The following is a 24,404-nucleotide window of genomic DNA, read 5'->3' as shown; positions in this document are numbered from 1 at the left end:
GGAGAAAGAGAGAGAGAGAAAGAGAGGGAGGGAGAGAGAGGGAGAGAGAGAGAGAGAGAAAGAGAGAGAGAGCAAAAGGAAGAAAGAGAGACTTCAAATGAGCCAAGTTCAGTCATGTATTTCACAGCCTCGACATTCCTTCTTTCCATCTGCGATGACAATTAAATCCTATCCAAGGTTGTTCCCTGCCAAAGGGGGGGCCTCTGTGATTATTTTTTTTTCAGATCAAATTCCCCATCAAGAAAACGTTAGAATAACACTGCAGCTGAATGGAGCTAAGAGGTAGTCATTAGAAAGGGTAAAAGTGATTGCGACTCTCAGCAGCCTCTCTCTCATATCGTGTTATTATTTCCATAACAGCTACAGTACGGCAGAGAGGGAGGGGAAAAATTACAAGGGCATTTGTCATTTCTTGCTCGGCGGTTGTCATCCCTTTTTCGTATTAAATAAAAAACACATTTTCAACGTTGCGATCATCACTCGCAGCACAGCGTGGGGTGTGTTCGAAGTTCTCATTCTTTCTCTCTCTCTCTCTCTCGCTCTCTCTCTCATTATTTCTCATTAAAATTAAGATATTACATCAACCCTTTTTCATCATAACACACGTGAGTCATCAGAGTCGATATGGACAGCCCTGAGGCGCACAGAGCTGGTTTCCATTCCAGCATGGGGTTCAGACGACGAGCGCACCGCATATCCAGTGGTGGACAAAGTCATTACTTTGTATAATTGTATAGATACCCCCCGGTTAAATAATACTCAACTACTACTACTAAGTGAAAGTTGCTCTGTCAAATGTGTACACCGAGTTGAAAGTACTGAAGTGCTTGCCTTTAATAAGCAAGTAAGTACAAATTACACAGTGCACTGCTCTATTGAAATTCTGACTTTTTCCCCAAAATAATTCAAAGATTTTCCAGACATTTTCAGAAAAAAATAGTGAAAATAGCAGTTCTGAAGCGGACAATAATATTTGCTCATTTTCATTACTGTATATTTGAAATAGGTTTATTGATAATTCGACAACTCGTTATTTTTGTATTTTTCCTGCAGTCCGGGGAAGGGAATGAGGCATTACCCCCAGGTGAAGGAGTTCAAGTATCTCGGGGTCTTGTTCACGAGTGAGGGGAGGACGGAGAAGGAGATCCGCCGGAGAATCGGAGCGGCAGAGGGGCGGTATTGCAAGAGTTGAGCCAAAAGGCAAAGGTCTCCGTCTACCGAGCAATCTTCGTTCCTACTCTCACCGATGGTCATGAAGAATAAGGTCGCGAATACAAGCGGCCGAAATGAGTTTTCTTCGACGGGTGGCTGGCTGCATCTCCCTTAGAGATAGGGTGAGAAGTTCAGTCACATGAGAGAGACTCGGAGTAGAGCCGCTGCTCCTTCGCCTGGAAAGGAGCCAGCTTAGGTGGTTCGGGCATCTGGTTAGGATGCCTCTCGGGCGTCTCCCTAGGGAGGTCCTCGACGCACGTCCCACTGGGAGGAGACCCCCGGGGGCAGACCAAGGCGCAGTTGGAGGAAACGCATCGACTCACTGGACCTTGGAACGTCTCGGAATCCCCCCAGGAGGAAGTCACTAATGTTGCTCTGGAGAGGGAAGTCTGGAGCGCTCTGGTGGAGCCGTTGCCCCCGCGACCCGACTACGGATAAGCGGTTGAAGATGGACGGATGGATGGACAGTTCCTTTTTTTGTTCTCTCTTGGAAAAGCACTATATAAATCCCAGATATTATTTATAATGTACTTTTCCCCTTCCTAGAAATGTCGATATATTATTTATAATCTACAGTACCTTTCCCCTTCCTAAAAAGCGGAAAGGTAGTAAATGTTAAAAAAAAAAGTGCAATATTGGTCTTTGAAGGGTGGCGACTCATACGTATCCGAAAATACAAATACTCAATTTGTGGGATGGGTACTTAAATACTGTTTTATTTAAGTACAGTACTCGAATAAATATTCCGAGTTCCTGTCCACCACTGCCCGTGTCCAAAACCAGAACTCAGCAGTGGGTCTCGTTGAGTTCATGCCCTCAGTGTGGTTGCCATTTCATGTATTTATTTAATATTATCCAGGGTGGACCTATATCTGTATAGCCTCTCCTAACACCACGCACTGCACACGGAACACGGTAATAATAGTTACGTAACTCGGGCCCAGGCTCTGTTTACATATTTCATCAGGTCACACATTCCACCGCATCGGAAATAATGCGGAATTCACTGCGAAAACGCTGCTGCACAAAGCCTGACGCTGCTCCACTAAAGAGACCATTCACTGCCTAATTAATGTGGGCAATGTGCATGTGAGGAAATAAACATGCACACACACACACACACACACACACACACACACACACAAGGTCAAATGGGGGAAAGCCTCAATTCTCTCCATGCAGCTGAACGGATGTTGAGAAGTGCTGATGATGTTGCCTCCTTGTGACATCATTGCACCGTATAAGAGAAAAGTCATCCAGAAATGAAAACAAGAGAGAGAATCAGGAATGGCCAGAATTTCTGAACCTACAGTACATACACGTATACAGTATGCATAGCAAAATACAGCAATGATTGGTGGCAGTCGTGTGACTCATACAGGAAAAATATCGTTGCTGTCAGGAGGGGGGGGGGGGGGGGGGGAGCGCCATACCATATTTCATCTTTTCTTTTTCTTTCTTTCCCCATAAATGAAGGCCCCATTTTATACTGACAGTGTCATGCAAAGCTCACAGCGTGGAACTACAGTAGTATAGTGGTTGAAAGTGGTTACAGTATATCTGCCTGTGGGGTTTTCTTTATTTATAAATAATTAAAAACCCATTCTGGGCGGGAACCCCTTTTGGTGTTTCAACTAAGCATCATGTTATACTTTAGCTATTGAAAAATAGCAGATCTACAAGCTCATAGCGCGCGCTATGAGCTTGTAGGTCTGCTATTTTTTGAAAAATCTCAAAAATGCGGCACAAATCTTTGAATATATATTCTTTCAGGGCAAACGTTTTTATTTATTTATTTATTTTACGGTCAGGCCTAAATGGGTTAACCAATGACGGTTATTAACAATAATAACTATATTGGCAGCCTGGGCAGGTTCTTTATTCCATTTCCCTGAAAAGCATCACTTTTGGGACATACAAGGTTTCCACTAAAAGTGAAATCCTTCAAAGTGATCTCTCAAGACTTATGCTGTGCCAAAATGGTTGTTTATATCAAGTCACCCAGTTCCCATCTGCCCCAAATGAGTTATATTTATGTGTAGGCCTGTGCCTCTGTACTTGGTGCTTAACCCATTTTGCGCGGGAACCCCTTTTGGTGTCAGCGTTACGTCATGCTTTAGCTATTGAAAAAATAGCAGATCTACAAGACTTGTATAGGTCTGCTATTTTTGAAAAACCGAAGAACGACTGACACATAGAAACACGGCTTTTTCAGAAAACCGTCAGGATGTAGAAGACATTTTTCAGAACCTGATCTCAGGTCAGAATGAAAACCGTCAGGATGTAGAAGACATTTTTTTTAGAATCTGATCTCAGGTCAGAATGGGTTAACTGGGTCGCTCACACCCACTTGAAGTGACCAGAGGGCTCTCTCTGACCCTTCTCAAGACCCTGGAGGCATACTGTACATACAGTATGTGCACAGACACACGCACACCCTCATACAGAATAATAGACAGTGTGTGCATTATAGGTCACATACTCGTACAGCACAATGCAGCAGTTGCAGAGGTACAGTATATGAGATTAGGCGCGCACACACACACCCCCCCCCACCCCCCCCCCCCCCACACACACACACACACACACACAGTTCCCTCGGGTGTGAATTCATCATGCCTTGTCACGGAGCACCCCCCCCCCCCAGAGGCATGGAAGTCAGCTGTTGAGATGTGCCGCGTTGACAACTTGATCTTTGGATCCAGTTTGAACACTCGGGTCTTACAAGCTTTGTGACAGAACTTTGTCTGATACATATATGTATATATATATACACACACACAAGTGCGTGTGCACATGTGCGTGCACGCGCGTGTGTGTGTGCGTGCGTGCGTGTGTGTATGTGTACAAACCTAGATTATATAATAGTACACCATTATCTGTGTTTATTTATTTATTTATTTTGAATTCCGATTGAATTAAAACACAGGCCTGCTTCCTCTACTCTCTTTCATTATGATTCAGCTGGTGTCACTGATGATGAAAAAACTTTAATTAACTCATTTTTTTGGGGCGGGAACCCCTTTTGGTGTTTTAAACATTGCTATATTTTAGCCATTGAAAAATAGCAGATCTACAAGCTCGTAGCGCGCCACCGAGTGTCGCGCTACGAGCTTGTGGCTCTGCTGTTTTGGAAAAATTGTGAAAATGTGGTGCAAATCATTGAATATAATATTTCAGAGCGAACATTTTTAACGGAAATATTTGCTTCTGGGGGGGGGGTCCCTGGAACTACATATTTTGAGATGGGGGGGTCCGTGGCCCAATAGAGATAATTCTGGGGGTCCTTGACATGAAAAAGGTTGAGCACCACCACTGACATAGAAACATTGGGTTTTTCAGAAAAGTTTTAGAAGCCTTTTTTTATCGACCTCAGTCCAAAATGGGTTAAGAGACTGCTCTGGACGGGTACCGATGGCTCAACGCGACACAGTGGAGCCACAGGGACCCAGAAGAAAATGAGCTAATGAATGCAGATATGCTTCAACAACACCTCTCACCAAAAGTCTAAAAACTGAAAAGTGCCCCCCCCCCCTTGGATGAGTCGTTTCTGTAGCGATTGTGCCATTATAAAAGACCCATTCTTTATAATCTGACGGTTGAATATACAGTACAAGGTGATTTTTGTTCTATCGTCCAAGGATTTATCTAAAGACTTGCAAGCATGAATAATTCACTCAAGACTTCAGAAATTCTACACCACCACACTGAGCACACTCTCAACAGCAGTGAAGTCAATTGAGGTGAGGCGCACACAAAAAAAAAAAGACTTCTCAACTGTACCAATTAGCTGTTGGCCTCTTTACTGAAGGAACGCTGAAGCCAGGCACTGCCTTGGGTGCTCGTCTTTGAAAAACGGACATTCTTTCAAGGTCGTCATCCCCTTGATTTTTTTAGCATAACTGAATAAAGCCTTCCAGAATGTTACTGTACCTGCCTGTATGTTAGCTCTGCCTGTGTGAAATGCTCTGTAGGTCAGTAGAATAAACAGAAGTGTGGTGCCTTTTCAAAGCTCAAAAGAGGGATGGGGAAGAGGCGGGTGAGTGAGGCATGACTAATAATTAACATGACGTGCCTATGTTATAGGCTAAAATAAACACAATAAAACATACCTGATCTACAATCTCGCACAACGCGTCATAATGCATGAGCTTGTAGATTTTCGGCTAGGAAGTATGAAATAGGGCTTAATGGTTAAAGACAATCAAAGAGTTTTAGGGTTAACAATAACGTTGATTCTGCGATATTAGGGAGAACAGAGCAGAAAGGTAATCGATTTGTACTGTGTGAGCGAATCAAAAGATGAGCAAAATGTAATGACACCACCTGATTTAATGTGTTCTGCCCTTCAAATACCCTGAAGCTGAGGCGAGTCGTACTGTGAAAGTTGTGAATGCCAGCTCATTGAAGTCATGTCTCACCTTGATAGGGCGTTCGCTGTTTAGGCCACACACACCTCCACAATATAAAAGGCATAAACACCCGATGATATTTCTGCAAGGTCGCACGAATGACTTGGCGTTCAAGTATTATAGTCTCAAAGCATTTCGAGTACTTTTTTAGGTACTTCAATTACCTAGTAGTGGTATTGAAATACATGCCCTTCACTCAAGTTGAACTTGAGAGCCTCAATTTTGACATTTACATACTAGCGGAACAAGTTAACCGACATGAGAAACATTACACAAGTCTTCACTTAACCATTACTGTGACAGGCTTCCAATATCCAACTTTATTTAAAAAAAATCACACCCGTGTGAACCGAGTGGTGCCACTCCCCCCGCACTCTCTCTCTCTCTGGCAAACAGCGCCCCTACTGGTACTAATAGGCATATACTGGTGCTCATGACCACATAGCTATATAGGTGTACACGGACATTGCTGTTCCTTGGAGTGGTTGCACCACTCAAAAAGTGTCAATTAAATCTTTACATGGTGGACCTTTAGGGCCGATTCATAATTCATAAGAGTATGAATCAGCCCTTTACGTTACTGTACCCACAGGCTAATCTATCAGGCCCTACTGTACATTTCAACAACTGAGTCGTTGGGCTGCAGTCGGTATTCAGGAACGGTGCCACATGCCCGAGTACAACTTTAACTCGGGGGGGGGGGGGAGGGGGGGGGGGGGGAACACAGGCAATGGCAGGCAAGCTGAATATCTGGCATGCCTGAAATGCCCATAACTCTCTTTTGCCACATCTTGACATCTGATTTATTCAGCAAGTCTCCTCCACCCCCACAAGGCACGTTTCTGTGCAAAAGTCATTTGCGTCACGCTGATGGGCACTTTTTTTTTAACAATAAAAGCAATGTGTAACACGTCAAACATCTCTATCGTGGAATTGATCGAGAGGGTGGATAGTGTATACAGGGATTATTAATCGTCAAAGTCTCTATGCGATGTCAGAGGATTTGACATTAATTAATATAATATAATTAAGCGGGTTGCGGGATATAAACAATAAATTGCAAAAAAAAATACCTCACACTGCCAATTGATATTGGTTAACTCTCACCCATGAACAAGAGGAGGAATATTCCATCGCACTATGAGGCTGAAGTTTAACGAGGAATGTGGTCGACTCATTCCGAGGCGGCGGATACTGGTTACTGTAACACACCCAAATTATGCCTGGCATTCGGCAACAACACCCTCCCTACTGTAGATACAGTATAGGGACAGACCAAGAGAACGAGAAAAGGGAGAGAGAGAGAGAGACAGAGAGAGACGTAGGTATAGCGATGATTGATGAAGTGACAGCATTTTTGCTGAATTACCCTGATCACAGTCACACACACACACACACACACACACACACACAGAAGCGTTACAATTCCTTAACTGAATATTTGTATAGCTCTATAGCACCACAGCGGCTATGCTTAAAAATAACACCACTTTGTCTGTCCCCTTATAGACCAGTTGGCAGTGAGGGACACAAGTCTGTCACAAGCAATTTGCCCTTCTGGAAGCTCCCGCTTCTGACCTGAGATCAGATTCATACGAGGTTTCCACTGGACACACACTGGTCTGATTAACCCATTCTGACCTGAGATCAGATTCTAAAAACGTCAGTCGATTTTTTCAAAAATAGCAGACCTACAAGCTCGTAGCGCGACACTCGGTGGCGCGCTATGAGCTTGTAGATCTGCTATTTTTCAATAGCTAAAGCATAACATGATGCCAACACCGTTCAGAATGGGTTAAAAGTGGAACCGGTGCACACTAGTTTGCCAAATCTCTCAAGAGTCTACGGTTTTAATAGTTTATCAAAAGGCACGTGAGAGAGATACCCAGACAGAGAGAGAGAGAGAGAGAGAGAGAGAGGGAGATACTGTAGACAGACAGAGAGAAAGAAAGAAATAAAAATAAAAAAGACCTGCAGGAAGAGAGACAAACCATTTCAATTTCCCACTGGCGTTCACGGTCGGTGAGCAGTGTTGCGTTTGGAGAAGCACCTGTATCGGACGAGGCTCCTGACAACACTGAAAGCAGTGTAGCAGTACAAGGGCTGTGAGAGTGAACACTGGAGTACGAGGGGAAAGGATTAGACAGGCTTTTTTTCTTTTTACTAAACGAGCTAACAACAGCCACCCACTTAGCCGCGGGGTCCTCAACTCCTCCATAAGTCTCGAGCCGGAGAAAATCGTGCCTCTGCTTCCGTCTCTACCCATCCCTTTTCTCACACTCTCTCTCTCTCTCTCTCTCTCTGGTGGGCTGACGTTATAGTATACAGCAGTGGTGATGCTCAATGTTTTTAATTGTTAAGGACGCCCAGTTTGATATGCCTTAGGGCCCTTTGATAAGACTTTGTTATCTCTGGAACCACCAATATACACTGTACAAGTGTACAATGAACCAGTTAAAAGGGTTTGAGGACCCCCTGGAATCCTCCCTAGGACCCCTTGCGGGTTTTCCAGACCCCGTGCGTTGACAACGTGTCTGTTAGAGCGGGGGTTTTCAACTGATTGTGAACCAGGGACCACCACCCTGACTAAGGATCAACCTGGGGACCACTGTTGTGTTGTATTGGGATGCGGGCTAAGATTAGTGCTTTCGTAACACTTGTTATGGAATGCATCCCATGTCTTATACCGTTTCTCAAACGATGGTCCACGGACTTAACGGATATACAGTACTGACACATGTCGCCCTATCTTGGGCGTGCCTTAACCTTTATCCCTAAACCTTTTTTTTCCATATTTTACTATCTTGAAAAATACTAGCAGATCTACATCCATACATTATGGCTATTATCAGCTATTTGAACTATTTTAATAATAGTAATAGTAATATATATATATATATATAGTAAAAATATGTGCAAGATATAGCACATGATGACATGATTATATGGGCACATTAACATTTCCTAATAATGATGACTCATTCAGGCAAGCTGGTACAGTGGTACACCCTTCTTGAGATTCTAATTAACTGCCTTTTCTGTGGAATTTCTTAACCTCAGACTTCCCAGTAATTCTGATAACATTGACGCACTTCCACGGAACAGTGCACAGACGTTTAGTCAGTGCACTGTTCTGTTCCGTGGAAGAAAATACTTTGCTACGTACATTACTAAATGCATGGTCAGGGACCACATGCAATACTTCCACGGACCACCAGTGGTCCACGGACCACCTGTTGAAAACCCCTGTGTTAGAGGACCTGGTATATTGACTTCCACTCACCACCTTCACTCACTCACTAAACCAGACGAAAAAAGCCTCCTGTCCTAATTTCTGAGGATATTTGATCCTGACCTTAATGGAAGCACCATATCACACACACAGACACAGACACACAGACACAGACACAGACACACAGACACAGACACACACACACACACACACACACACACACACACACACGTGTCATATAAGACGGGAAGTCATGCGAGGTCGACTAAACGTTTGTCTTTTCTTCAGGACGTTCAGTGTAGGTCTGCAATTCATGAAAAGTCGTGAAAATGTGAACATTTTTAACTAAAATATTAGCTTCTAGGGGGGGGGGGGGGGTGTCCCTGAACTACATATTTTGAAACGGGGGTCAATGTGGCCCAATAGAGATAATACTGGGGGTCCTTGACTTGAAAAAGGTTGAGCACCACCACTGCCATATAGAAACATAGGTTTTTCAGAAGAAATCTAGGATTTAGAAGCCTTTTTTTTAATGGACCTCAGTCCAAAATGGGTTAAAGACTGCACCCTCCACTGGGTTGAGTGACGGCAGTGTGTGCTACCCATCATTATCTCCTTCACGTAAAGCCCTGCCTGTGGGCACACCTCAGTTCAACTTGTATTATAAATAACTCGAGAGAACAGCCCTTTTCCTTTTGCATGCTGCAGCAGGTGAACAAAACAGTAAACCAGTATGAGGACAGAGGAGAGATATATAATATATATATAGGTAAACTGCTGCTCCGACCCGTTTGGGATACCGGGGCAGTGGAAAACAAACGCGCCCTTAACCCATTTAGGCCTGTAAAAAAATGTCTTCTAAATCCTGACAGTTTTCTGAAATACTCTATGTTTCTATCACTCAATATTTCATGTCAAGGACCCCAAAAATGATCTGTAATTGGCCTCCGAGACCCCCATCTGAAAATATGTTGTTTCTGGGGACCTCTCCAGAAGCAAAGATTTGAGTTAGAAACGTTCGTTCTGAAAAGAATATATATTCCAAATCTGAGGCACATTTTCACGATTTTTCAAAAATAGCAGACCTATACAAGCTCGCAGCGCGCCACTCGGTGGCGCGCTACGAGCTTGTAGATCTGCTATTTTTCAATAGCTAAAGCATAACATGACGCTAACAGAACACCAAAAGGGGTTTAAGGGTAGACTGACTGCGTATAGAGGAGAGGAGACGCAGAAGCATCCCGATGACCTGATTCTACAGGGAAACGGAGGTCGTTCACGTTTTGATTAAGTCGCCCACAGAACCACGGAAAGCACTAACAAAACACAAACCATCGAAATGCCAGGCATGCATATATATATATCCAACATCTTCAGGTGCACAGGGGGTGTGCAGCAAGAAACGCTTGTGATTCCACATATTAAATACAGGCTCCTCTTCACATATTGTGCATATATATCTTTTTTTAAATAGTGCTGTTTTTGGTCTGCCACGTTATCTCAATTCCAATATCACGTTGGTATGAACAGCTACACAATATGTCTATCCAGTAGTACGTGTCAGTGAATATAAATAAAAAAGGGGTATATATGCCAGTTAATGATTCAAAATGAGGTGCCATTTTACAATGTGGTAATATGACCATATAGTATACTATAGTGTAGCGGCTATGCAAATGTCTTTAACAGGTACTGTCTGTGCGCAGTAGATTATTCATGTTTATATACTGTAGAATTGATACCCTCTGTGGGCTCTAGTGTGAACACAGTGAGATTGCCTCCATTTGCTTCTAAATAAAGGGGGCCGTTATGCATGCAAACACACACACACACAGTACACACACACACACGAATAATAATTCCCCTCACAAATATGGAATGAACAGGCACGCTCGCTCGCCATTTTGAAATACGGCCCCGGTGCCTCGACCATTATCAGGTGCTTAAATTCTAATATGAGACTACTCTGCAAAAAAATGGTGCTCCTCCTCCTCCTCGTCTGTCCAGACAATTTGTCAAATTAAATCCCGCCGCTGTTGCGGAGCGTGCGGACGGAGGAGGACACATCCATGGATTTGGATGTGAAATCGTTGCCATCCCACCCACCCACCCACCAGACTGCCTGCCAGCCAGACTATACCTGTCACTCCTGTGAGTCTCCCATCCATTTCTCTTCCTTGTAACTGTAAAAAATTGTGTGTGAGCATAGGCAGCAAATGTAATTACAAAGGCGGACGCGGAGTGGTTATGCGGTGGGGAATTATTGCATTGCGCACGTGACAAAACGCGACGTTAAAAAGCCATTATCAGAAAAGGGAACAAGTTGGCAGATCCATGGCGGAGGGCAGCTCCCACCATATGTTTGCGGGAAGGGGGGGACGGGGGGGGGGGGGACGACAACAAGTCAGTTAGTAATTATCAATCATCATCAGGAGAACCCGTCAGGAACACTGACTAGGACACCTCGGCACACTCCCGACTATAGCGTCGCCATGGAGACAAGCCCAGATCCCAGCAAGCGAGTGTGTGTGTGCGAGTGTGTGTGTGCGTGTGTGTGTGTGTGTGTGTGTGCGTGTGTGTGTGCGTGTGTGTGTGTGCGTGTGGCAGAAACATTATAAATACTCACATAGACATATTTTAGCTCACACTTCTAAACTTCCTCCCACATTCATCTTTCTCAGTGTACTATACAGTCTCATGTGTGTGGGGGGGGGGGGTCCCCTCTTCTGTGAAGCCTGAAGGGTAAGTGGGTGTTTTAGATTTAGGGTCGAGGTCAACGTTTTAATTGGCTTACACTTGCCCTTTGGGGTCATGCCCGTGTCGTTGCTGGGGTAGCGAATTAACTATAGTTGCCAAATGAATTCATGTAAATGGGGGGTTTCCTCGCCATAGTAAGGCAAGTTGTGTGTGTGTGTGTGTGTGTGTGTGTGTGTGTGTGTGTGTGTGAGCTCATTTCTGTGTCCACACTAGAGCGGTACACAAGCTTTCCATTCAAAGTGTCATCATCAAAATCCCCCCGCGAGAAAAACAGGACATTTTCCTCATGGACCATCATGAGGACTTCATGTCGGTTTCAATCTTAAATACTTCTCTCCCGTTTTGCATATTATAGCCCACCTCTATTTCCCTGCGCTATCGCCATAAAGACAACATTCTACACACCCTGTAAAAAAAAGTGTTCGATTTGAGCGCAGATAATAAACGGAAGCAAACACAACCGAGAACACTGAGGATTTGACTGTTTGTATGTACGTCATCACAGTGTACAGGGAGTCCAACTTCACAGACGACGTTTCAAAAGGCATTTCCAAATGCGAACGTCACATTGGCAAAATATGGCACTGTAGTGTCGTCTTTGCGCGCACGCGCGCGCGTGTGTGTGTGTGTGTGTGTGTGTACCAAGTTTTATGTGCATGCTGCGAGGCAAGGAAACCCTGCATATGTTTTATACCGTTTGAAATAGTTTTTTTTTTATTAGGTCAAAAGGACGGCGGATTGGGATAAAAAATTGGTATAAGAATCCCAAATATGGGTATGACTGGCTTCATCGTATATACAACTGTCGTCTTTACTGGGCGAATGAACCACAGAATATCAACACCATCAGACCCCCAATCCCTCCTCCTCTTTACCAGGAAACACAAGAAGGATTCTCACTTCTAGAAGTGACCGACCTCCAATCATTAAACACGATTAGCATGTAAATAAGAAAGCAATTTGGGGACCATGAAATTAGCAAAAGTGAGCCATGAATTTCCTTGACTTTATTATGCCCGTTTTTTAAAGAGGGGAAAATAAAAGGAGGAAGCAGAGTGTTCTTAACCCATTCTGGGCGGGAACCCCTTTGGTGTTTTAAACATTATGTTGTAATTTAGCTGTTGAAAAATAGCAGACCTATACAAGCTTGTAGGTCTGCTATTTTTGAAAAATCGTGAAAATGTGGCACAAGTCTTTGAATACTGTATATATTTCAGAGCGAACATTTTTAACTAAAATATTGGCTTCTGGGGGGGGGGGGGGGGGGTCCCTGGAACTACATATTGTGAAATGGGGGGGGGGGGTCCGTGGCCCAATAGAGATACTTCTGGGGGTCCTTGACATGAAAAGCCTTTTTTTTTTATCGACCTCACAGCCCAGAACGGGTTAATGTATTAGTTTGTGTGCCGTTGTGCATGCTCACCCCGGGGAGCAGCAACATTAGTCTTTCATCAGATTAAATGAAGCGAGGCTGCAGCAACCATTCCAGGAAGAGCCAATTAAATTGTTCAAAGAAGTTTATTATTGCAGAGGATTATGAAATCATTCTAGATCGGATTCATTTGGGTGTATACGTTTCAACAGGGTGGGGGGGGGTGAACGTGTGTACATTATCACTTGTGTAAACTCATAAAGCGAGTGTATGCGAGCCTCCCATTTGTAAAGGTAAATAGGAGCTTACCGCATATGTGCATACACATATATATATATATATATATATATATATATATATATATATATATATATATATATATATATATATCCCTCCCTTTTATTTCCTCGTACAGTGAAGGAGGCGTCCATAACAGAAGCATTGTGCCATAACAGTGCCATAAGGACCTATTAACCCACATCAAACATCATCAGACTGGGGCCGGGCCCGCTGACTGACACACACACACTGAGGAATGCTGGGTGGCCTTTGACCCCTAGGAGGAACTTGATAACATTAGATCGAGAGACGGACACACAAGGCGGCGCGCGCGCACACACACGCACACACAGCTGCACACTGTAATTACAAACATACAAAACGCCTTTTGTGTCACCCTGTTCACGACAACATGCAACCATTGTCGTCGTCCCCCGACTGAATTTCCTCAAACGGTGACGTTATGCTGTCTAAAGTTTAAAAAATAAAAAATAAAAGTTTAAATACACAGACTACACAGATGAGAGCTACAGCCTAATAAATGCAAACTGTAAATATCTGAAGTGAATACAGTGTGTGTTGGCAAGTAGAAGCTACAGTACAAAAAAAACCCTAACTCTTAGATATAAGTGGGTCAATAAAATATGGAAGATTTGTAATGACTGTTCTCGTTGCAGTTTTCATTGTTAGTGATGAAAGTACAGTAGGAGTGCTTAAGACGTGTCCCAAGTACACGCCCCATATAGTACCATGAGTGGGTGACCATTATTACACAGTTAATCAGTACAGTACAGTACAGTACAGTACAGTACACTAGTACAGTACAGTACAGTACAGTTAAATCGAGCACTGAGGATGTTAGTGTGCAGACTCAAAGGTAAGTTATATAATATAGACTAGAGGAAAAGAGAAAAGAAAAGAGGGCAAACACTTAAATATTACTGATATTGACAGACTGTGGCGAGAACTCGAGATAAATCACCGTATTTCAATCTGGGTAGAGAGAGGTAGAGAGAGAGAGAGAGAGAGAGAGAGAGAGAGAGAGAGAGAGAGAGAGAGAGAGAGAGAGAGAGAGAGAGAGAGAGAGGAGAGGAGGGGGTGGGTGGATAAGCTTCAAGGCTTATCCTATTCATTACTCCAGGGGGTAAAAAATAGCAGAAAATCATAGCATCAACCTATAAATAAACAAATGGCTGGATAAACACAGTGCTCGTACATCAATAAAACATATGTATTCTAATAGATCACGCTCTAGTTACATTTGATGGGATGGGGGAGTTTCAAAATTAACCTAGTATTGTAATTCCAAAACATCTTTGCTGCATTAAACTATATGGTGATTATAAATAATCATTCCCTTCACAAAGTACAGGCCAGACCATCTCTCTATTCCTTGTTTATCCCATTCTGAACGGGAACCCCTTTTGGTGTTAGCATCATGTTATGCTTTAGCTATTGAAAAATAGCAGATCTACAAGCTCATAGCACGACACAGAGTGGCGCGCTATGAGCTTGTAGGTCTGCTATTTTTGAGAAATCGAAGAACGACATTTTTAGAATCTGAATCTGATCTCAGGTCAGAATGGGTTAAGGGCCTATGTGTAGGAGCCCTGAAGGCTTTCATCGAAATACAATGAATTAAGTTAATTAAGGATGATGTTTGGATCTCAACGTTATGTACCGTAAACCTACAAATTAAAAAGAATCTTCAGAATGTTTGCTACAGTATTTACAAAATTCTCAACATAAGCTAAATGTCTCTTCCGTCTTTTGAGTTCCAGTTTCATCCCAGAGCAATATCTTTTGTCGAGAATGTCACATTTTTTCCTAGTACTGTAAATGCCTTGGGAGAAGAGTGTATATTTTACAGAATGCTCCATGCTACAGTCCTCCAGTTTACCGTTACAGTCCTATACAGTATATCACTCGCCTCGGTTGAAGCCATGTGATTTTTGCTGAAGCTAGACATCAACCGTGTTTGGAAACTTAGAAGCGACAACAAGCCTGTAACCTGCCGATGTTAAGTGAGATGCTAGTTTGCTAATCAAAGGACTGCTTTCAAGATCCCGCTCAGTTGACTCAGTTGACATAGAAAGTACTGTAACGTGATAGAATAAATAGGATACAGTATTGTAATTACTGCACAGGTTTAAGTCATTCAGTTTAATTAAGTCATTCAGCTTAGACATTTTTAGAATGCGCACAAGACTATATTTTGTAGAATGAGATGCATTTGTCCTTTAGATGTACACACCGACTCTAAATTGAGTACAACTTGCCTCAAGTAAAGAGGCTTTACCCTATGGTTATGTTAGCACTCTGACTCTTTGTATTATCCCAGATAAAGTATTACTGTATGCCTGTGAGAGAAAACTTTGTTTGTACTGTAAATAAAAAGGTCCGGGGCTTCTGGAGACTTTTGACCTGTGGCCAGATGCTTTACGTATCCATTATGAACTGTTTGCTTGAAAAGGAAACGCTGTATGTTGCCGATTACATCACATGTTGAAAAATGAAAAATCATGAACTTATTTAGAAGTCATGTTTTTATAATGATACTGTAAATACTATAGTGTTCTGCACATTTATGTTCCAACCGGTATGTTATTTGTACTGGCTCTATACTATCCCATTTTGGGCGGGAACCCCCTTTTGGTGTTTATGGCATGACGTTATGCTTTAGCTATTGAAAAATAGCAGATCTACAAGCTTGTATAAATGTATAGGTCTGCTATTTTTGAAAAATTGAAGAACGACTGACATAGAAGCATAGCTTTTTCTAGAAAACTGTCAGGATGTAGAAGACATTTTTTAGAATCTGATCTCGGGTCTTGATTCTGAAGAATGAATAAAAACAGACCATGCGTGAATTTATCCAAGGCTATATAGTCACATTTTATCACACTCTGCTGAGAGTATAATCCAAAAGCAGAGGAGTGAGTCTGGAAAGTATAAATAAATACAGTATGTGATTTCTGAAGGAGGTGAAGCGAATACAAGAGGGCTCCTCGTCTGCTCGGATGCGTCTGTACGTGGTGCTTGTCCAGGCAAATCTCACAAACCACTGGACCAATAAGTGGCCAGGTCTTTCTGTGCACACCGTCAGGCAGGCTAAGAAAATACTATACCTCTGCTACCTTTTGGCATATTTAACTTTAACCAATTCTGGGCGGGAACCCCTTTTGGTGTTGGCATCATGTCGTGCTTTAGCTATTGAAAAATAGCAGATCTACAAGCTCATAGCGAGCTCGTAGGTCTGCTATTTTTGAAGAATCGTTGAAAAGTGACATGAAAGTGTTTGAGCGACGACTGATGTAGAAAAACAGCCTTTTCAATAAAACAGTCAGGAGATTTAGAAGAATCGTTTCCAGGTCAAAATGGGTTAATATAATGTTATAATGGAAGTCAACGGGGGTTGGATCAAGCTAAAAAACCCAAATTTGAGGTCATACGTCACACGTCACAGATACGTTATATAGATCACTGACGGGTGGGCCACGTGAGCTTTGAGATCCAAACGCCATTAGATGTATAGTCTTGTTCGGCCAGCAAGGTGCATGATGATTGTAAACTGATCATTTGTGACTAAATTTGACTGAGCTGGGACTGCCATTGGATTTTTTTGAATTTTCGTTTTTTTTTCATATCATATGAAAGCTTCAAATTGAAATATTGGTTGTTCAGTTTGGCCCACCAGTGTTGGAGACATGGCTTATAGAGTATAATGTCTTGCAGAAAACAGCGAGTTGAGAAAACAGGCTTGAAAGGTTCACTTCTGTGGTCTCTAACATTACACCTAGCTACATGTTTGGGCATTTATTTCATTTACATGTCTTCTGTGGTCTCTATAACATTACACCTAGCTACATGTTCAAGCATTTATTTCATATTTACATATCTTCTGTGGTCTCTAACATTACACCCAGCTACATGTTTGGGCATTTATTTCATATTTACATGTCGATTTCAGCTCCGACACTTATTTCAGCCATGCTCTAGTATGTAACGAGTCCGCCTGTGCTATTAACTCATATAAAAAAAAAATAATAATAATAATTCTCCTCTGGTGAAAAGCTGTAATTTACGCGATGGCAGTCTCTCAGTCAAATCTGGTCACATTTGTTTCAAAGAACAATGTGCTTGCTTATCATTACAGGCGGTCTCCTTCAGAGTGCTCATGTGTTTTTATTGGAACTCAAAAAATGAATGTGAGAGAAAGTGCTGGCAAGCAGCAAGGCAATGTGTATGAACACCGGGATGGCTTTTGCACCGCGACATATCACGCCTCCCAGTTTAGTGTCCATTCAACGAAATAACTAAATGAAGCAGAAAAGGAAGGAGGATTCATTGCCATTTCCAACCATCCATAATAATTGGGAAAAAACAAAACTCAAATCATTCAACTCGCCGTCGCCGAGGGTTTCAGAAAAATGCCCGGAACGCCGAGACAACTGCACGTCATCTGGAGGAGAGATTTACTCTGAAGCTCTGACAGCTTGTATAACAATGTTCCATAGCACAGGGGTCTTTGAAATTGCAGGCTAAATCGTACAACTTTTTTGATCAGCCCCTTCACATAATGTATAACCTTCAAGCACATGTTCAGCTCGCCTTTGATGCAATAACACAAACGCATATGCCCTAGTTATGAAATCTGATTCTATACGCTTGCAGCGTATTCATCCCTCGCCTTTCTAAATCTTACTTTTTAATGACCTCTCTATACCACGACATATGGTCAATAAAGATGCATCCACTGATGGTTAACACAATGACGTTGAAGGAGATATAGGAATAAGGGAGCTTAGTAAGCAATTACATTAACAGGTGGGGCTGATTATAGGACAATCCTATACTGGGGGGGGGTCAGTGCATATTTCTTTCATATATTGTGATGTTGTGTTTGAAATAGAGGGAGAGTGGGCTCAAGTTTAGGAATCACGCATTCATGGCAAGCGATACCACCCACTAAACCTAGCTACATGTATATTGTGCCGTTCATTTTCACAGCTACAACATACCCCGACATGACAGAGCAAGATTTTAAAATAACTTCCTTTTGTTCTCTCCGTCGTGGATATCAGTTTCAGTAGGAAGAGGAGTGACAAATGAAGACAAAGAAATCTTTCTTCTATCACTGTTTACATTTCTGTTCTTATCGCGGTATAGTACCAGGGCGAACCCTCCCAACGCGCACGCACACACGCACGCGCACACACTTAAAATAGAGCAAAAAAAGAAATACCATTGGTTTTGGGGCATCTGGACAGTATTAATATGCTGTATAAAAGTAAAACAAAATGTTTCCTCTCCTGCCACTCGGGGGGTGTGGGGGGGGGGATTACAAGACAATAATAAATAAATAAAAGGATTCCAAAAGAAGGATTCCACTGAAAATGTTCTTTTTTTTTTTTTTTTAATAATAAACATCAAACGGTCACAGAGCAAAAGAGCTATTTCAAACGGGGGAAAAAAACACTTAACCGCGCATGAAATATACGGTTTCCATGCCAAGAAAACGCGGTGGGGGGAATGGAGGTCAAAAAGAGAGTGAGTTAGTGAAGACCATAGAGACTAGAGAGAGAGAGAGAGAGAGAGAGAGAGAGAGAGAGAGAGAGAGAGGGAGGAAGAAAGAGAAGAGCCTCTTCACCACCAAAACATGATTGCCTCACCCAACTTTCAAAATGCTGTTGATTCAAGCAACGTGCACACACGGGGTGTTAGGTTTCCAAAAGAGGTTTGGGGGGGGGGGGGGGGGAGGTGAGTAATTTGTGAGCATTACTCCAGAAGAGGGAGAACAAAAGGAGAATTATGGCTGTAATATTCTCTACACTATGCCCAAAAATGAATGGCTTTTCAAAGCAGGCATGAAGAAAAAACACACGCATTTTCACACAATAAAATCCCCCGGCAAAGTAACGCTAGTAATATAATATTCAGTGCTATATATCACAGCAATGAATCAGAAGGTACACCATCATCTGTCACTCAACATTTCACCTTATCTAGTAACTCTCTCTCTCTCTCTTCTCTTTCTCTCTCTTTATCTGTCTCTCTGTTTTAACAGCCTATAAAAAGGACTAACCGTGTGTAACAGAAAATTGTAGTATACGCTATATATAAACGTCCCAGCTTGTCTCTGGTTATCTGTTACGTAATAAGTCACTTCCTAAACTGTGTATCTGTATATGCACATCAAACACAACAACCGACGCGTATCAGATTCAGTGTGTGACGCTGAATAAACAAACATGGACTGGGACATTCTGGGCTTCACACAACTGCACAGTGAAATCCCCCAGCGTTCCTTTAAAGGAGCATTTCGTCTTTTTCCCCATACTAATGCTCACTATAGGACTGTACCATGTCTGTCTTCTTCAACACTGTTTCTCAGAGGTGGACTGTGGATAGTGTGCCTGCTGATGACATGATCGGTGGTCATTTCAAACCTGATTTCAATTTAGTTTTTGTTTTATTGAGGCGTCTATGTCAGTGTGCTAACTTTACAGGAAGACAAAAGGCTGTAGTTTGTCATCAGTATAGGAAAATTCGGAAATTATTCTCAGCCCACTTCTGAGAGACAGAGCGAAAAGACATAAATGGTGGCCTTTACAATGAGCATGAGCTAGGAAAGAATGACATGAAGATATGTTTGAAAATAAGTAATAAGTATGTTCACCCCTCTGAGGCCAAGTAGCCTACTGTAGCAGTAGCACATTAGGTGTCCCTAGGGGTAATTGCTGACTTGTCCTCAAATCGGAGCCATACAATGTTACAATTTAAAAATTAACCCGTGTTGGCATAGAGAGGTTGCGGGAGGCCATAATGAGTAAAGCAAATGGCATGAATGCACACAAAATGAAGTGGAAACCGAGCTACACTTCCTAACCATCTGTCCATTGTACCAAGACATCAGAGACACATACTTCCCACAGATTACAACCACACACGGAGATTTTTAAAACATGACCAATGACAAAAAAACTCCCATATCTGCTGGGCGAAGTACAACAATCTGCAAATAACACAGCAGCAAGATTTGTGAATTGCTGTGATAGGAGAAGGATATCAAATGGAACACAACCACCCTAAAGACTAGTAATCATTGTGTATATTCCTGCACTATACCGGCATCGAGTGATCTTGGTACATAGAAATTGATCTATTGAAGATTCTGACTTTCAAATGTACATCATTCTTGTTTTGATTGTATTGCTGTATTGTTGCATTGTTCTTTCCGCTTTGGCAATGTAAACGTATGTTTTCTCATGCCAATAAAGCCCTTTGAATTGAATGTCACGAATGAGGCAGTGGAGGGTTGAAGCTGATGTATAGCTGAACATGAATATGGAGCAGTTATGGGCTCAAAGATATGCAACCGGTCGCCGTCACAGCAAAAGAAAAACACAGGGCCACGGTCACTATGATGACGCTAATGCAAAACATGAATATGGATCGAGTCAGATAAAAAAAAGCACGCTGGCCAACAACAGTGACATTCACATTACCGATGCAGCGATCACATTAGGGGTGACCTTACGTCAAGCTGCAGCCTTCGCGAAGCAAGGCCTGGCGCAAATATTTAACTTCTCAGCGACGATTTGTCACAAAGTGCTGTGTTCACCTTATTATTGCTATACCGCCCTAAATGCTTTCCCCAACGTTACAGTGACATTACAGAGATCTTTAACCCATTTAGGCCTGACGTCGAAATAAATAAGTCTTCTGACAGAATATATGTTCAATTTAAAAACAAAAATAGCAGACCTACAAGCTCGTAGCGCGCCACTCGGTGCCGCGCTACGAGCTTGTAGGTCTGCTGTAGATCGTAGATCTGCTATTTTTCAATAGCTAAATTATAACAATGTTTAATTTAGGACATACCTAGCCCCGAAGTAAAAAACAGTATGACGGCATACTGGGCGCACTGGTAAAAAAAAGAAAAAAGACCTGTCGTCCCACGGTTATCACGTGTGCAGAGATCAGTACATGAGCACAAATGCATAACATGGCAAACAGATGAGGACCTAATCTGGTAATATGCTGAAAGCAAAAACTGCAACCGAAAACCACCGTCTACACAACAAACGCTAACTGCGGGCTGCAGAAATGTTCATTTGGCCTCTCCTTCCCTAGCCCCCCCCCCCCTCCCCCTCCTCGACCCCCTGAGGTAGGTTGACACACTTTGGTGAATTAGTCCAGACAAGAGGACAGCTATTAGAGCTGCCACGGCAGATTTAGCTGAATCCAAAAAGGTCAGAATTAGCATTGAGGGGAAGAATAGAAATAGGCGGTGAAATTGGTCCCCCCCCCCTCCCAGTCAATTTCTAACTTCGCTCATTTAACAGCCGATTACGTTTCCGTCTTGTTCGTCCACTGTACTGAGTATAGTATCCTAATAAAAGGTGGATTTAATGTGTGCCGTCTTGGAATTTCTTGACAGGGGTAATGTGAATTTATTCAGGAGCCATTGCACACAGTGCACACCCGTGTACGTCGGTGCATGCGTGCAAATAAAACAACGAGTGTAATGGCAGTCACTGACCTCTCCTACTTCTGACCTGCAAAACCTTCAGGTGAATGGCATAGAAAGCCTTAGTCAACCTAGAACTCCCTTAGGCCTCTCTAAACAAACGTTTAGCTTCAATGTTCGGCCCACAGAAGGAATGGCATTATTATTATTAAGCCAAGTGAATGAGCAACAGCTGCCACAGGATGTTAGCTTTACTATTCATAACTTATTTTCCTACGCCTATACAACGATCTTCCCTTCTCACCTCTGCTGCTCCCCCGACAAGAATGTGCCGTTGCCAACTGGCAAATTCACAGGGAAAAAAAGAAAAACAATGACTTCTGACCAGAGCAGCCGTTAATGCGAGTGCCAACTCGCTGTAGCCCGGGGCGAGTAAAGGAAATATAAAAGACGGATGAATCACATTATTCCATTGTTTTGTCCCCGCTCAGGGTTAATAAAAATGAGTGGGTTCATACAGTGGAAGCGCTGTTGAGTGGCAGATGGAGTTGTTGCAGCACTTAGTTCATAATGCTTCACATGAATGGGGAAAACGCTCGTCACAGGTAGTGTATATATACACTATATAAACCGACTCACCCCGTTCGGGCCGTGCCCAGTGAGGCAAAAATGGAATTCAATTAGCATATTGAAAATTTCTCAACAGGGAATGATAGCCAATTAATTACCAAGCATTGTACTGAATCCCAACGCACGCCTTAATGAACTAAATTAAAAAGCATTGATTCGAAAGTCTATTCTCGTTTCTTTAGATAGCTTTGATTTACTGGAGCCATCGAGGGTTACCGCACACAGATTAGAACACAAACAAAGCAGTAGATATAGAAGTGCCGTAGAGAGTCCAGAACCTCAACTCAGATACTCCTCTGGCAAAAATCCTTAGGCATTTATATCAGTGACAGAAATACTGAAATCAAAAACCAATGGCTAAAGCTGTATTATCCAGTGTGTTTGGAAATCAAACCAAATGTAATTTTGACACGTACAGGACTCCTTATAATTAGTCACATTGTAGATTATACCTGCAGGCAGGGCTTGACATTAACTTTTTGAGGCACTTGGTCCTTCAGACAAGTACATTTCCCATTGACTTGCCCGGGCACAAAAGTCACTTGTCCGGAGCACGAGCGCACAAATAGGCCTATGTTTTAAATCAACTAACTGTAAGTTGGTTTTACTTGGTGAATACACGTTTGAATATTAGGTGAATATTCTAAGTTTGCAAGTGAACAGCCCTAGATTAGAATGTCTATGACCTTACATAAAATATTTCATGTATTCCAAATAAACAGCCATAGATCGGTCTTGTCCGCGCACAGTTACCAGCCTGACCTCGTCTGCATTTAAACTTATAGCACTGCCTGTGCACCCACCCAATAAGTAATTCCTTTTTTCCATATTCATTTGAAAGTTCTGGCAGAAAATGTTTATTTAGTCAAATATCTCCATTTTTCCACGAGCTGCAAACGGACGACTGCATCAAATTCAAAAGAAAAGAGGGTGCCGTTTTTCCTTTATTTGCCAAAGGGTTCTCAGATTGCACTCGTCTGTGTACAGCACCTGATGAACCGTAGGGCAAAATGCGTTGTGCAATATATCCTGTAAGCAAGTCCTGCATTTACCTGTGTTTTGGAGTGTGTGTGCGCGATACTTTTTTTTAAACGTTCAGCTGTTTTAACTCTATGCAAACTGTCTTGCATTGACCCGCACCACCACCTGGGTATGCACAAGTGTCCTGATAGACAGATATATTACTTAAAGCATCTTTAGTCTTGCTGCCACTTGCTACCATTTCAGAACGACTTTGAGTTTAAATATTATCAAAAAGGGGATTCAAGCACAATTTTGGGATCGATTCATATTATCTGGCAGAATGTACACACTGTAGTGCTGCCAATTAATATTCCATATTCAAATGTAAAAAAATTAAAGAATAATCTTTTTTTTTGTATTGTGGCATCCAAAAAAAGCCTTAACAAAAAAGTAGACTAACACATGTTATACCAACTATAAATGAATGGATTGATTTAATCTATAGTATATTTATTATGGAGAGAATTACATTCAGCTTTAGAGGTCAGGTTGAAGTCTTCACAGATAACTGGTTTAGATGGATTACTCGTGTCTCTACCGTAAGACCTGATTTTGTATAAATTCAGTTAAACCTGTTTAACCTGTAGAAACAGATGCACCTGTTTGAGGTACTGTATGTATTATGATCATCAATGGAGAAGAGAGGTAGATTTCTCCCCTTGTGTGAATTGTACGTATATTGTCTTGTTTTGTTTTCGGTTGTATGTATTGTCAGTCGTTTCGTTTACATAATTACGAATAATCAAATGTATTAATACCAGGGGGGCAGTCAGACAGATATTTTGTGAAGCCACTAAGGAAATCGGGACATCCTGAAAGTTCATATAATGGCCTGTTGTGGCGCTGTCATTGGGCCCAAAAAAAAACCCATATCCCCATAGAGGACCATGTATTTGGGCCCAACTTCACCTAGACTGTATTACCTTAATAAACATGGTCATGAATACTTTCTGCTTCCAGTCACTAGTTTAAAGTCTCATTTCTCATGTCATAATATTCTTTTTGGAAAACAAG

The 24,404-nt window shown here is 42.3% G+C and overlaps 1 protein-coding gene across 1 annotated transcript in view; it reads right to left on the bottom strand.

Annotated features, from left to right (window-relative positions):
* The window catches only part of LOC308327995 (AT-rich interactive domain-containing protein 5B-like), a gene marked incomplete at both ends in the record, with an annotated part of 85,478 nt that overhangs the window by 13,277 nt on the left and 47,797 nt on the right, over positions 1 to 24,404 (bottom strand). The window lies entirely within an intron of this gene.

Source organism: Protomyctophum bolini (genome assembly GCF_963924005.1).
Source record: "Protomyctophum bolini genome assembly, chromosome: 14".
NCBI classification, from domain to species: Eukaryota; Metazoa; Chordata; class Actinopteri; order Myctophiformes; family Myctophidae; genus Protomyctophum; species Protomyctophum bolini.
The sequence above is the reverse complement of the archived record's forward strand: the minus strand, read 5'-3'. Positions and strand labels throughout refer to the sequence as shown.